Below are 14590 nucleotides of genomic sequence, written 5' to 3' on the forward strand. Positions count from 1 at the left end.
TAGAGGGTTGCAGCTACAGGTTTATCGTACTCATTTTAAAGATGCAATTCAGCAGAGTTCTCGTATGTGCGGTTTTTGAGGACAGCCTAGCCTTCTTGAAAAAAAATTCGATCCAAGTCCGATCCGAGCGAAGGTAATTCCTATCTTTTCCGGTTAATTTTTTGAAAATTTTACAGTTAAAAAAGGGTAAAATAATTGGAAGCAAAAGAGATATCTCCGGTCACGGTTTAGCCGAACGGATATTTTCCGTCAACAAGTAATCTGAATTTAAACGTAAACAAATTATTTGTGCTGATAAAAAAGTGTTTAGTTGTGGAAATACTGTTCTTAAAGATAGCCAACTCTGGGCAATTTAAAGCAGTTGGTATTGCAGGTATTTAGGGGAATTTGTTGACGTGAGATTGTTATATTTGTTCTTTCATTTAATGTTACTTTAATTTCAAGACAGTGAATGAGTTCATTATGGATATTTAAAAGGTGTTGCCAGGAAGAAGCAAGTGGTGGGACACAGAATGTAAAGAGAAAAAACAAATAACAAAAAAAGCCCTAATGGATTGGAAAACAGGAAAAGACACAGGCGAAGAGTACAGAACAAAGAAGAAAGAATATAAGGATACATGCAAACACAAAAAAGAAGAATTACAAAAAGAGGAAATAAGAGAAATACAAAGCATCAAAAACGAAAATGAAGTGTGGAAATTTATAAACAAAGGGAGGAAAAACTACTTTATACAAGGTTTAAACGGACAGATAAGCTTCAAAGGGGAAAAAACAAAAAGAAGAAGTGAAAAGGAGGATGAAGAAATAGGGGAAAAAGAAATGGAAGCAGAAATAGCAAATATGAAAAAAAAGAAAGCCTCCGGAGCAGACCAAATAACAAATGAGATGATAAGACTTATACATGCGCCGGAAAACGTGAAACAGCAAATCAGAAAAATTATTAACAGGGTATGGAGAGGAGGAGGATTTCCGGAAAGCTGGAAAGAAGGAGCCCAATATACAAAAAAGGAAACAAAGATGACATCAAAAACTATAGCGGAATCACACTTCTAAACTCAACATACAAACTTTACGCTAAAATACTAAACAACCGCTTAAATGAAAAAGTAGAGGACAAAAAAATATTAGATAAAACACAAATGGGCTTTAGGAAAGGAAGGGGGACGATAGACAACATATCCATAATAAATCACGCAGTACAACAAGAACTGGAAAAAAAAGGAGGTAAAGTCTACGCCCTATTCATAGATCTAAAAGCAGCATTCGAATCTAGACAGGAACGAATTATATGAGAGCTTGGACAAGAAAAATAGAGACAGCAACACAATAGAAAGGATTAAAGAAATCTATGGAGAAACAAAGAGTATGGCTTTAAAGTCAATAACAAACACACAGGCTATTTTTGGACGGAAAATGGAGTCAGGCAAGGATGTCCGCTAAGTGCAACCCTTTTCAACATTTGTGGCAGACCTGGAAGAAGCATTAAGAAAATGACAAGCAAGAGGAATAAAAATTGGGGGATAAAAGATATGGTTATTAACATACGCGGATGACATGGTGCTCATTGCAACAAAGCAATCAGAAGTGAAGGAAATGATCACACAGTTAGAAAGGTAGGCAAGAAGAAAGAAGTTCATAATAAACACAGAAAAATCGAAAATAATGGTTTTTACAAAAGGAAGAAAGAAGAATAAGGACGACATCGTGGAAAATCGAAGGAAGAGAAATAGAAGAAGTTTCGGAATTTAAATACCTTGGGTATCTACACTAATGAAGAACGGAGGACCAAGTGCTCACACAAGACAAATAAAGAAAAAAGTAAATAAATTAATACCGCAGATATGGAGCATAGCAGAAAAAAAATTCAAAAACAACTATAGAATCAATAAAATGATGTTCGACTACCTGATCAAAAGCACAGTGATGTACGGTGCAGAAATATTGGGGGTGGAAGGAGATAGAGGACATCGAGCGGATACTAAACAAATACCTAAAATGGATCCTAGGATTGGCTTTTTGGTAACTTATATACTTCTGGAGGAAACCAAACAAGATGTGGATAGAAGAGGGATATAGAGCAGTTAAATACCAAGAAAGGATAGATAGAAGAGAAAACGGGCTATTAAAAAAAACTCTCAAGGAGAGAAAGAAGACCAATAAAGCAAAGTGGACGAAGAAAGAAGAATATATTTCCAAAGGAATGGTATGCAGAAGATGAGGCGGAAAGATTAAGGAGAGAAGGGGTAAATATACCAATGATTATGAAGGAGAGAGACAAAGACAATCAATTACAATACCAAATCAATCGAATAGAAAACAGCACCTACAATACCACGTACAAAAGAAATAAAAACATTACACTTGCCAAAATATCTACAGAAGAACAACAAAAATATAAAAACCATTGCAAGATTTAGATGCGGAAATGAAAACAGGACCGGGAAAAGATAGAAGGAAGAAAAGTGCAGACTATGTAAGGAAGAAACAGAGACGATAGAACACGCGTGATGTACAGATGTAGCTAAACCAAGACGAGCAAAACAGTAAAGGAAATATTACAGAAAGATGGAAGAGGAATCGACTGGATAAGAAGGACATTGCAGAGAAGAGAGGAATAAGAATAAACATTATTTAGCTATTTCTGATGATGTTGTATTAAATTAAAATGCAATAGAAATTTTATTTGTTTGTATCGAAACTTACTTAGTATCATATATATGCTATGTACATACCTAAGAGTCCCCGAAGCCGAAAGGCTCGGGTTAATAAATAATAATAATAATTTAAAAGGTGTGTTGATTATAATAAGATTTTTTTCCAAAAATATGGTTATTAGATTTGAATTTAAATTAAGGTTGTTCAAAAAACCGTGGTCACAAAAAAAGCAGTAAACTGGATCTGCTTCATTATTGAGTTTGTCGTCAGTATAGTCAAAGCTACAAAGTAATTTGAGGTTTTGAAGTCAGGTTTTAGAAAAATTGAAAAGGAAAATTTAGAGGGAGGCTCGACTTTAGGGAAGGTTAACTCCCTTAATATACAATCCCGTTGCATAATGGCGCCCAACGTGGGGCTTAAAAGGAAGTTGCCGTTGTAAATTTTAGAAACAATATCACACGTTTATGCAGGTATCGTAGTTCACCAAAAATTGGTACCTAATGTAGATCTCAACGGTTAAGTAATCAAATATAAAAAAACCGTGTTTTGGCCGCCATTTTCCAAAATGTCAGCTTGAGTACAACTTTTGTTTTTGGGATCTTATAACATTTCAATGAGACGACAACATAATGAATTTGTGTACTGATTCTCTTGCTTGTATGACACATTTTTAAAAACATGTAATATTTGACCTATAAAAATGGTCCAGTTAAGTTGTCAAGTTTTATGCTTGTTGACGTCTTGAAGATGAAAAGCAGTAATAAATAAATCTCGTTTATTTTTATTTAAAATCGGCCAAGTTATAGTGTTTATTTACAAACAACCACAATTAATAGACTACCCCATCTTGCAAGAATTCCCTTTTTGCCCTTTTGAACCTTTTCACCTTCTAGATCGGTTATATAAATGTTGAAAAGGGTGCGCAACATGCTGCTTTCATCTTAGGCGCTATAAATACACCAATTATTAAGCGTCGTGATCGTAATATAAACATGAGATTAACTACGGAAATCAGAAACTATTGTTTAAAGGTAATATAAACGTTACATAATGAAAATGACGAGTCACGTCCTTGTCGGTATAGTAAAAGAAGTTAAGTACGTGTTTAAAAACCGAAAAAAGCGTCTAGTTCTCGATGCTAATCATATTCTGTATAGCATTATGATTATTACCCCGAGATAAAGAGAAAAGGCTCCACGTGTGACGTAGCCTACCGGTACAACCTCTCCGAACTGAGATGTTAGTATTTTATCGTACAAGTAACTCAGTGGATCGCGGAATTTCAAACATCCGCGATTCGCCATTAAGTGCGGTGTAGCAGGCGTACGACATCGACATGTTGGCCAACAGCCATTCAGTTATTACGCTAGTTTGTTTCACATTTTAGGTTTGTAATTGTGTGATTCACTTTTTGTGATCTTTTTTTGCCGCGTCAAACACAAAATGCGAAAGACTTGAACGCCGCGACGTTTAAAAAAATTAGTGCGCCCAAAAACTGCGAGTCCCGTAAGTAATAAATTCATCTGGCTAAGTACGTACAGAATTAATTATCGGTGTTACTAAGGTATACGTGTTAATCTCACGTGCGAACAACGTATGGTTTTTTTCGTTGTAACCGGAAAGAAAAATTGCGAATTCGATCAAAAGGATTCGCGTGTGCTAAATTTTCTTAATTTAGTAGTGCCAAAATTCTAAAAATACAATCTCCTTTCACTCAAAAGTGACGCACTGATTGATTAACGCTAAGGAAATCGATTATTCGGGAATTTCCTCTTATGCAAATTGAAGGGGAAGAACACCCTTTCGGTGCGATCTTTAAACAAAACGCGCGCGCGGCTTTTGTTTTCCCGCCGTCTTTTTTAATATGCGCGTCCGTCAATTTTACGGAGGAGAAAGAATATGAATGAATTTCGAAGGGGAGCGTCGTGTACTTTTTATTTTTATTTCTGACCATTATTATTAAACACAGAGGTCAGTGGACTTTTTACCGGCTCGTATGGATTGTAATTACGCTAGAATGGAATAATTGCCGACTTATGAATGAACTTTCCAAGTTAGAATAAATAATGACGAAATGCGAAATGTAATTCTTTACCTACCTACCTACGTCAATAATTTGATTTAAATCCATACAATCATACAATTATCCAGACAATTATTTTTGAATATGATAAACACAAAGATAGAAGTAAGAAAGTCTGTAGTTTTTGAGTATTTATTCTTCTTTTTGTACTTGTAGTATATTATTATAGTTCCTGATGCGAAGGGGCGAAATTACGTGATTGTTGGGCCATATTATGAAAAGCAGGATTATCCGAACATTCGGTCCTAGGGTATGATAATTTGCGTATCCTCACCCTCTTCCGTTCTGATAATTATGCTATTACATTAACGCCACTTATGATTGAGAAGCAAAGCATGGATTCAAAACAAAAACCAGGAATATTACATTTGTTTTTTTTGGGAATTTTTAGAACACATGAATTTTGTATCTACCATAGAAAGGGTGGGTAGGTATTGTTGTGAGTCTTTATCCAGGGATTAGGTATGTACTAAGTGACCACTCGCAAGCAAGCTAGACACAGGCTTTTTAGATGGTAGCGTTAGGACACTAGTGCATATGTTGTGTCTTGTAGGATTTTGGGTTAAAACCTCGCTTAAAACTGGTTTTGGACTTTCGGTCCGTCCGTCTGTGGACAAGATAACTCCCGAACGGTTTCGAATTTTCCAATTCTGTTTTCAGTATTTTGTTTTCCCCCAAGGAAGATCTGATTAAATGTTCAGTGACCCAGAAGCTCGTTTGATATGTTACTTGTTAGAAGTTTATTTATAAATGCTCTCCGATTTGCGGTATTTATAGTATTTAATTTGTATTTATGGGTAGATATTTATAAACATTTCAATGGGTTTTTCACAAAACATCATAAGCCACAAACAGGAGGCATTTTTTTGTTTATATAGTGTGATAGAGAATTATAAATTATTATTATAATTTATAATACATATATAGGTGAGAGTAATGCAAGCCCTACCAAGAAAGGAATTAATTTACAATTCACAAATCAAATCTTAACTCGATTCACCCATTACAATTTCTTTCAAAAGGAATTAATTCACAATTCAAAAAGGAATTGTGTTTTACAAGCCCTACTTCATAAGCCTTCTTGTGACGCGTTCGTGGTCATTTTGGCTCTATAGTATCGAGATTATATTTTATTTAGAAAAATGCAAATAGAATTTTTACACTACACGTACCGCGCCTATGTATAGGTAAATAAACGTGTAAACAAATACAGCAAAGCAAGTGTCTAAGTATCAAGTTTCATTTAAATACATTCATAAAAAAAAAGTTTGCAATTCGGTTCATAAATGACCAAGATGCGAAAAGGGCACTGCTAATTAATGTTGAATCGATTAGACTCAACTTTTGGAATTGCGTATTATATGGCTAGAGCTATGCCCATATTGAATTTCATGCAATTCGGTTCATAAATAAAAGAGATGTCAAAAGGGCTTTTCTTAATGTTTGACTTATATTGCCAATTCACGAACTCCGATCTACAAATTCGATAAAGAGTCCACCTAGAAAATTTCGTCGTAATCGGTCTATTCGTTATCGAGATATCGTGGTAACGGACGGACGGACAGACACCGCAAAATTGTAAACTCGCTAGGAGCTCGTTAATAAAATGACTACACCGTGGCGTTTTATTAAAAAAGACTATGGTTGCACCATTGAAGGGTTTAACTTATAACTACATACTCGTATGACATATACCAATTTATACTGGGCGTCAACGAATCTATTAGACAAGCCATAATTTCTAGAGTATTAGTGTATCAAAATGAGACTTGGTACAGGTAAATGGTACGTGAGGAGGACAGATTTCGCATATTTTTCTCTTTCCGCTCACTTCCGGTTTTACCGGAAATGGTCCAGGTTTTGAATTTTAAAATAGAACACCCTGTATATTTTTACATTTTTGAATTTCTGACACAATTCTGAATCAGACTGTGACCTTTTTAAAAGTTTTTACTCCCACTTGATTTTTTTAAAGCCACATTTATATAGTGGCTAATATGAGAGACAGAAATAAAACAGTTGGCAAAATTACATTTTCGTGTATTTTCAAATGACAACCCTTTTTTCAAAACTACCTTCCGCAAAAGGATTTTTTGACGAATCTAACAATGTTAATTTAGAATCATAAATCCAAAAATTTAAACATAGTCAGGGTGTTCTATTTAAAAATTCAAAACCTGGACCATTTCCGGTTTAAGTAAGCCGAAAGAGAAAAATATGCGAAAACTCTCCTCTTGACGTCCCATTTACTTGTACCAAATCTCATTTTGACACACTAATATACTCTAGAAATTATGGCTTGTCTAATAGATTCGTTGACACCCAGTATATCCACTGGTTGCTTTTATCGTTTTGCGGGATTTAAACATTTCATGCGATTTAAGCCTTTTTTACAATTCACAATATTACAATTCCTTTTGTAAAAGAATTTAATTACAAGCCCTTTTACAGCAGTTCTAAAAAAGGCTTAATTGCATTGGAGTTAATTCGCCAAATTGAATTAAATCACGAATTAATGGCATTTTGATTTTTGAATTAATTTCTGCCCAGCTCTGATATAGGTAATGATGGTCTGTTGTAAACACTAATGGATTTATTATTTTGTAATAGTTATTTATATGTAAAATAAATATATAATATAAAAATACAAGTGATAACATACAAATTTAGGAAATTTTAGGCTTTTTTCGAAAACTCCAAAATATATAGGGTGGTCCACATGAAAAAATACAGTTTTGGGTCGTATAAGAACAACGAAACACCCTGTATACAATGGATTCTACATAAAAAGTGCTGTAAGAGAGATTTTGTCAAAATCAATTATCTTTAATAAAAAGAAAGTTCATAAGAAAGTGCCCAATTTATTATATATAAGACGATAACGGAATATTTTAACCATTGAATGAATTAACTTTCACAAGATTGTTAGTTTCCCTTTATCGTCGTGTATAATACAAAGCTTTGTTTTATAGCAGAAGCCATATAAATCACGAAATAAATCACTGTAAAGCTTCTGACACTTCCGAGTTTAATTTAGACGTCAAAAACAGCAAGCTTAGGTTCTGTCGTCGCTGTCGTTTCCATAGAAACACCATTGTCATAAGTTCTGAATGTCATTTTGTATCGTGCTCCGCATCCCATTTGAAATAAGAATGACAGATGTCATTACAATGCATAATCATCTGTTTCACTTATCCACCCTTGTGTTGATCACTTTATCTACCGTCACTGTTAAAAGAGCGACTAGGCCTACGCAGTCAAACCATTTAAAATGTCAAATATAGAATGAAAATACTTTATTAGCTAAAATAATAATAGTATAATAAAATAGCATACCAAGGAATGTACACACATACTTCTTTTGTTACAAAACACAATTAGACATTCCTGAGTACATATACAGGATTTCAGACTACATGACTTCCGAATACCGCCACGACAAGCCCTTCAAAATGGGGATCCGGGTGAAGGAAGTATATGTAAGAACCGTCCAAAATTTCTAAAAGGAGCCGTATGCCGGTGCACAGATGGCTCCAAGCTCCAAGTCGCAGGAAGGGGTGGGAATAGGCGTAAAAGGGCAGACTTACGCTCTCTCAATGGTCTTAGGAACTACTCCCACAATATTTCTAGCCAAGGTTTATAGCTATAACCAGGTGTGCAGAGGTCATTGAGGCCAAAGGGCTACTGGGTGCGCGCATTTACATCTGCTCGGACAGGCAGACAGTTCCCAAGGCTCTATCAGTCCTTGACCTCCAACCTGCGCATGGAATCTCGCATGGATTAGCCGATAACGAGGACGCTGATCGCCTCGCTAAGGGCGGCACCTAACATTCACAAATTGAACTGGAACCCTACTGTGCAGCACCAGCAAGTCTAGCTGGAGCCCACTAAGAAAAGAGTGAAAATGTCTATGGGAATCTGCCCCTGGACTAAGAAAATCCAAGAAAGTGATCAGTTTCCATGAGATCAAAACCAGCTCGTTGCTAGCACGCAAGAAAATCTGGGCACTTGAGGATAATAGATACATGTCACCTCTGCTTCTATGAGGAAGAAACAGCAGAACACATCATCTGCTGGTGGTGGGCTGTCTCCGGATAATCATCACAACACCGAGTTGCAGCTGGAGAAGATCCTCAAACTGTCTCTCTCTCTCTCTATTTGCATAGGGTTTCGAGACCCACCATATAACAGTATTCCAATATTCAAATATTCAGGAGTCTTGAAAAATAATCACATTTGGCATTTATAGAAAATGCCTTGTGTAGTCATAAAAACATCAAAGGGGGATAATATAAAATATTAGCATAATTTGTACTCGAGTATAAAAGAGGGGGGAAGGAGTGGAAATATAACATTAAATGTTACTTGACTTCCGAGCCAATCGAAGGCTGTTCTAGGAAATGTACAATGCTACAAGGTTGAAAGGTTCCAATCGACATCTACAAGATACTCCAAATTATATCAACACCCTGTACATTAATCTTAAATCAAATCTGGGCTACACTTGCCTTGCGAAAAAGTTCCACCTTACCTACGTATCGAAATCTAAGAAATGCCCTAAATTATGTTAACACGCTATATAACAATCTTCAACCTTCTCTTAACAAATAATGAAATCCATCCTGTATAGTGAAGATATGCTAGCATTAGCTAAGCTAAATAGAAATTCCCCAAAACGATAAAAGCAAACACATTAAATCCACAAGCAAGTAATACAAAACAATTACCTACCCTATATCATATGATACTTACAGTAATTACAAAGGAAAATACAGGATACATTTACTTTAATTGCGAGTTAAACATATACTTACCACACAACGCTATCTGCGTTCTCTGCTGCCTCAGCTAAAAAACTTCGCAACCTTTCTTTTCTCACTGGAGGAAAGCAAATCATACGCACCCACTTACGAGCCCTCGCCCTTGTGCAATTTCAATTGCTAAGATTCGCGGTAAAACATTTTCAGGGGCGTATCAGATGCTCTTTCGCCTTAATCAAGTGGACAAGAGTTTATAGCGGGAACTTCTTCAATTTTAAAAATGACATATATGTAACATCACAAAACCAACGGTCCAAAATGTTTGGAGAGCAAGTTCCAAACTGCGCGTATGTTTTCTTCTGTTTTTAACGAAGGTGGTGTCCATTTTTATTAACGTTCTTTGTTGTGCGAATGGAAGTAGGTTAGACGCTCATTTGTAGAGCACCTACGGGAAATACCGAACTACAATTTTGCCCACAATTCATTTTGATTATAAGATTAAATGCCTTATTATCTCCCAAAAGTGTGTCACATCACATTAGCGACACTTTACGAAAAGGTATTTGAAAATGATTGTTACTATGTACCTACTCCTCACGGACATGGCGCATAGATTGTTATTAATTAAATTGTCAACAGCAGGATCAATCAATTATCTGTGAATGTCTCTGCTACGGAGGAGTTTAAAAAGCAGAATAATCGCGTACCAGAATCGGAACCGTGTGGAATGCCTGACGTTGCGTAACGTCCATTTACTGTGAGAATCGCCCGATTTTGTACGTTGTTGTTATCCGCCATTTGGTAGGTATTCATTCACCTTACAGCATAGACGTACCTTGAAAATATTTCATACAATTTGTATGCTTTAGCTTTATTATGCAGAGATTCAAAGTTGTTTTTGTTTTAGTTCAACGTTCTTACTTACTCAGTTTGGAGGTCATAACACTCCGTCATTGTTTTTCTAATAGCATATACGAGTAGGTAATTGCAAGAGTATATTCGGCAAACATACTATTTCTCAATATTGTCAATCTCCTTTCACAAGGCCTCACATGAAGATCTTATTTATATCATTAGGAAAAGGTTAAAATTGTTGAATAGAATAAGTAAACTTGTGCACCTTCGATCACCATGTAGCAAGAAATGTTCACATCTTCATTTATGCATCAATTCTGTTGGGGAAACGTCAAAATGCATGATGAGCTAACTTTTCGATGACCGAGAAAATGTTCATTTTAATGGCTGAATAATGTTTTCTCATTGTCATATTGTGTTTTTGGGATTTTTTAGTAGAATGACTAAAATGATCACGCGACACGTATATTTACTACTTTGTTTTGACTAGAGCACCTTGTTTATTCAATTTTAACGGAGTGCCTTATAAACAAGAGACTAAAAAAGACTAAACGTTGGTTATGGTAGAAGACAGTGTTTTATTCAAAATATTTACTAAAATATCGACTTCAAATGCCAAAAAGCGTAATATGCTTGAAATTCAAGAATTATTTAGAGCTTTTGTTGTTTTGATTAATAATAATTGCATATGTTGATTTTTTTTATTATGTTAAATTTGTAACCATTCACAGTCATCTTTTGTTCCAAGGCAATTGAATATTTATGTCGTCTTTAAGACAGAATAAAGTATAATTTTTGGTATTCATTTCCATTACCAAAAATTCCCTATCCAAAAATCCGTGGTCTGACAGTATTCGCGGAATAAATTCATTATGCATTTATTTACATATTCGCAAGCTTATAACTGAGATCACCTCCCAATTTGGGCAGCGATACATTCCTAGGACTCTCAATGTACCTACAAGTTGTTTTTTTAATGTTCTTAGCTCTTTGGAATTCCAGGCCCATATCTTGGAGTTCTTTTATTGAGCTTTTCAAGCAAGGTGCTAAATCGGACGAATAAAGCGGTTTTCCATGACGATATATACAGGGTCCTGCAACAGTGCATCGGTCTTTCCTAGCTCATATTTCGTAAAAAATATAAAAAATCCTTTTGTGCAAATGTCAACATAGATTTTTGAAGGCACGGGTGTCCCATTTTTACGGTGTAAATAAATAACAGATTTTATAAATAGAACACCTTGTATATTTTTAGGCATTTCGATGTCATTTGAAACCTATTCACTTTTGGATTTTTTGTCAATGTTGCCATCCTATTAATTTTTTTTCGAATAATTCCACTAATATAAGTTGGATTTAGTGATACAGGGTGTTCACAATGAAATGGTAAATTTTCCGAATTTCAAAGTGTTTCAAGAGGAACTACCAATATTTTATTTCGTTATTCGTTAGGGATTTGGGTTATGCAATATTTTTGATAAAAGTACCTACTTACCCATTAATTTCTTACACCGAAAGAGGCCGTGATAAAAAAACAAAGGAATGCCCGAAAGTAAATAAGTGTCGCAAATTAATTATTTGCTGCAAGTGTGCTCCCTATCTCGTAGTAAAATAAGATTGGTGAATCTCAAAAAAGATGAACTAGTCTTTTATGACGCATGACGCTTTACACATCAATACATGCTTCCTTTAATTAAAAGGGAGAAACATATAGACACCAAGCATTGCAATGGAAACACTATTCATGTTTAATTAGTTAGTAATACACATTACAATAATTAATTCCGGTTTTCGTGCGCTAGTTTTCCTAATGGAGGGTGACCCTGTTTTTATAGCGTATGCTCTAATAGCTTAATTCTAGGTAGCAGGGTGCAAATTAAATAATAATTACTCGATTATAACGGTGGCACAAATGTGATGTTGCTGCAGAGGTGTAAGTAAATAATGATAAAAATATATAGTAGGCGAGGAGGTGTCTCTCAATATAGTTATTTACGTTATAAGTCCGGTAGGTTACTTGTAACAGTACGAGTTAGACATTATGGACGAGGCGACGTCAGGAGCCGAGTCAAGAATGTCTTAAACGAGTACTGTTACAAGTACTACCGGACGTATATCGTAACGTATTTTATTTCATACTGTAAGTCTTTTTTGTATCATTATTTTATTTCAAAGATTACAAAATTTCATTATATTGTAAAAATCGCATTACCTTGTTTCTGTGGCAACGGCCGTTGCTATAGTTTGTAGTACAGTGACTTTATAAGGACAGTGGCGACAACTTATCATAATCCGCCATATTGGAGCTAAAAAATTGATTGTAAGATCAATATACCTTGTCATGTCAAATTGTGAGCGTAGAATAATAAATGTCAGTTTCATTTAAGTAAAGATTCTTGTTCAAAACGAACGGCGCAGAAATGATCGTTTAAAGCTTTGCAGAACAACCTATGGGAAAACAAATGCCTCCCAAATTCAAAATGGTATGGGTATATGGAAAACGGTATAATAAGTATGACATATGGTGCAATATCCAAAATGTACATATAAATAATCATTAAATTGTGTTTGACATTTCAGTGTCTTCTGTCACTTCTTGTCCCCTGTCGCGTGTTGCTCCTTCCAGACTTAAAAGTATTTCTTTAGTCTCTTAAATGGAAGACAAAACACGTTGATCTAGTCCACGGAGTACAAGAGATCAATATTCCATGTGCTCCAGCAAACATGAAACCAATTCAAGCGTATTTACGATCACAATTGAATTTGCTGCTAAATTTCGGATAAGCTGCTTCTCTAACCAGTTTTCTATCTAAACTCATTAGGTATTTAGGGCTTCTGAAAAAAATTTTACATCAATTACCAGTCGTAAGGTTAGGCACAGTTTTACATCTAAAAACACTAAGCGGATTACATACCTTATAATATCGTAATAAATCCAAACTATATGCGTCTTTAAAAATCGAGTTTATATAAAACTGGAGACGGAAAACGTAAAATAAAGCAAATACAAGAAGCAAAGTGTAAACTAGTAACATGAAGCCGTGACAATTACAGGTGACACAATACAGTATAATTAATAATTATAGCACGGAGTGTACCGCGTCGTTTTGAAGGTTTTCTATTGGCCAGTTTGGAATTTAGCTCCAATATGGCGACCGGAACCAACGACCAATCAAAAACGAGATACCCTGTTGTCGCCACTGTCTCTATAAAGTCACTGTAGTTTGTAGTTTGTTGACATTGAATTTTTTTCACTGAAAAATGGACGCTATAAACGTTGTGGGATGTTCCATTGTTCCCGATACAATCCTGTCGAAATCTCATGAAGCAACCGAAAAGTTGGTTCCTAAGAAGTGGGCCGCAAAGTATGAAAAAGAGTACTAAGTGTTTTGCCAATGGAGGAACGAACATGGGGCGAAACAAGTAGAGAAAAACGTCATATTGGCATACTGTTTGGATGCAGTAAGTTTTTGAATTGAGATTTTTTTGCCTGGGTTTCGGTATTAAAGCGTCATGGGGCATGGAAAAGCTCATCGACGGCAGAAAAATACATCGAAGGCTCGGTAGAAGGAAAAGTTAAGATTGCCCGTATGATATACAACTGATACAAGGCGGCGAAAATTTCATTGAAGTTCTACAGCAGAAGGAATCAAACATTACTAACTCGACATCCAGTAATAATTCAGGCGTTAGTGTTGAGGGCAATACAAATTGTTTCATTACAACCAATGTTAATGTTTGAAATAAAGAAGCCAAATTTATGTTGGGGTTTTTCATTAATTGTGTGAAGATGTCAAATTTGATGTATACAAATAACAGTCCGGTAAGTGTTGCTTAGCGACACTTACCGGCTCTGATGCTGTAATAACTCACCTACCGGACTCAAATTAATAGTGTAATCGAACATCTACCGGACAGTATGAAATAAAATTATTTTTCTGTAATCCTGATATCATAATTTTTAAATAAATAATTTGTATGACAGCAAAACTATCTTCGGGCTTTTCATAGAGGGGGTTTCCGTTTCTTTATGAGCGCGTTTAATTGTGGTGCGAATTTGCCGCCGGCGGATTTTGTTATGGGGTAAATATTTCGAGAGCGAGTTGAGTTATCACGGAAACGAATTTCTCTGGAAGGCGCACCCTCACCTATTATTGTCTCACAGGAACGCCACCTTCACTCAGTTCAACGTTGTTCGTCACCTGGCGTGACCGTGGAAAGCAGGTCAAGGTAAAGT

General features: G+C 35.5%; 1 protein-coding gene across 1 annotated transcript in view; it reads left to right on the forward strand.

Moving 5' to 3' along the window:
- The first annotated feature begins 3792 nt into the window (after positions 1-3792).
- Positions 3793-14590, forward strand: part of LOC116177863 (G protein-activated inward rectifier potassium channel 3-like) — a 51495-nt gene continuing 40697 nt past the window's right edge. The window contains exon 1 of the mRNA XM_031497014.1: positions 3793-4161. The gene's annotated coding sequence lies outside the window, so the exon portion shown is untranslated. The remainder of the gene's footprint in view (positions 4162-14590) is intronic.

This window comes from Photinus pyralis, unplaced genomic scaffold (assembly GCF_008802855.1).
Source record: "Photinus pyralis isolate 1611_PpyrPB1 unplaced genomic scaffold, Ppyr1.3 Ppyr1.4_LG8, whole genome shotgun sequence".
NCBI lineage: Eukaryota > Metazoa > Arthropoda > Insecta > Coleoptera > Lampyridae > Photinus > Photinus pyralis.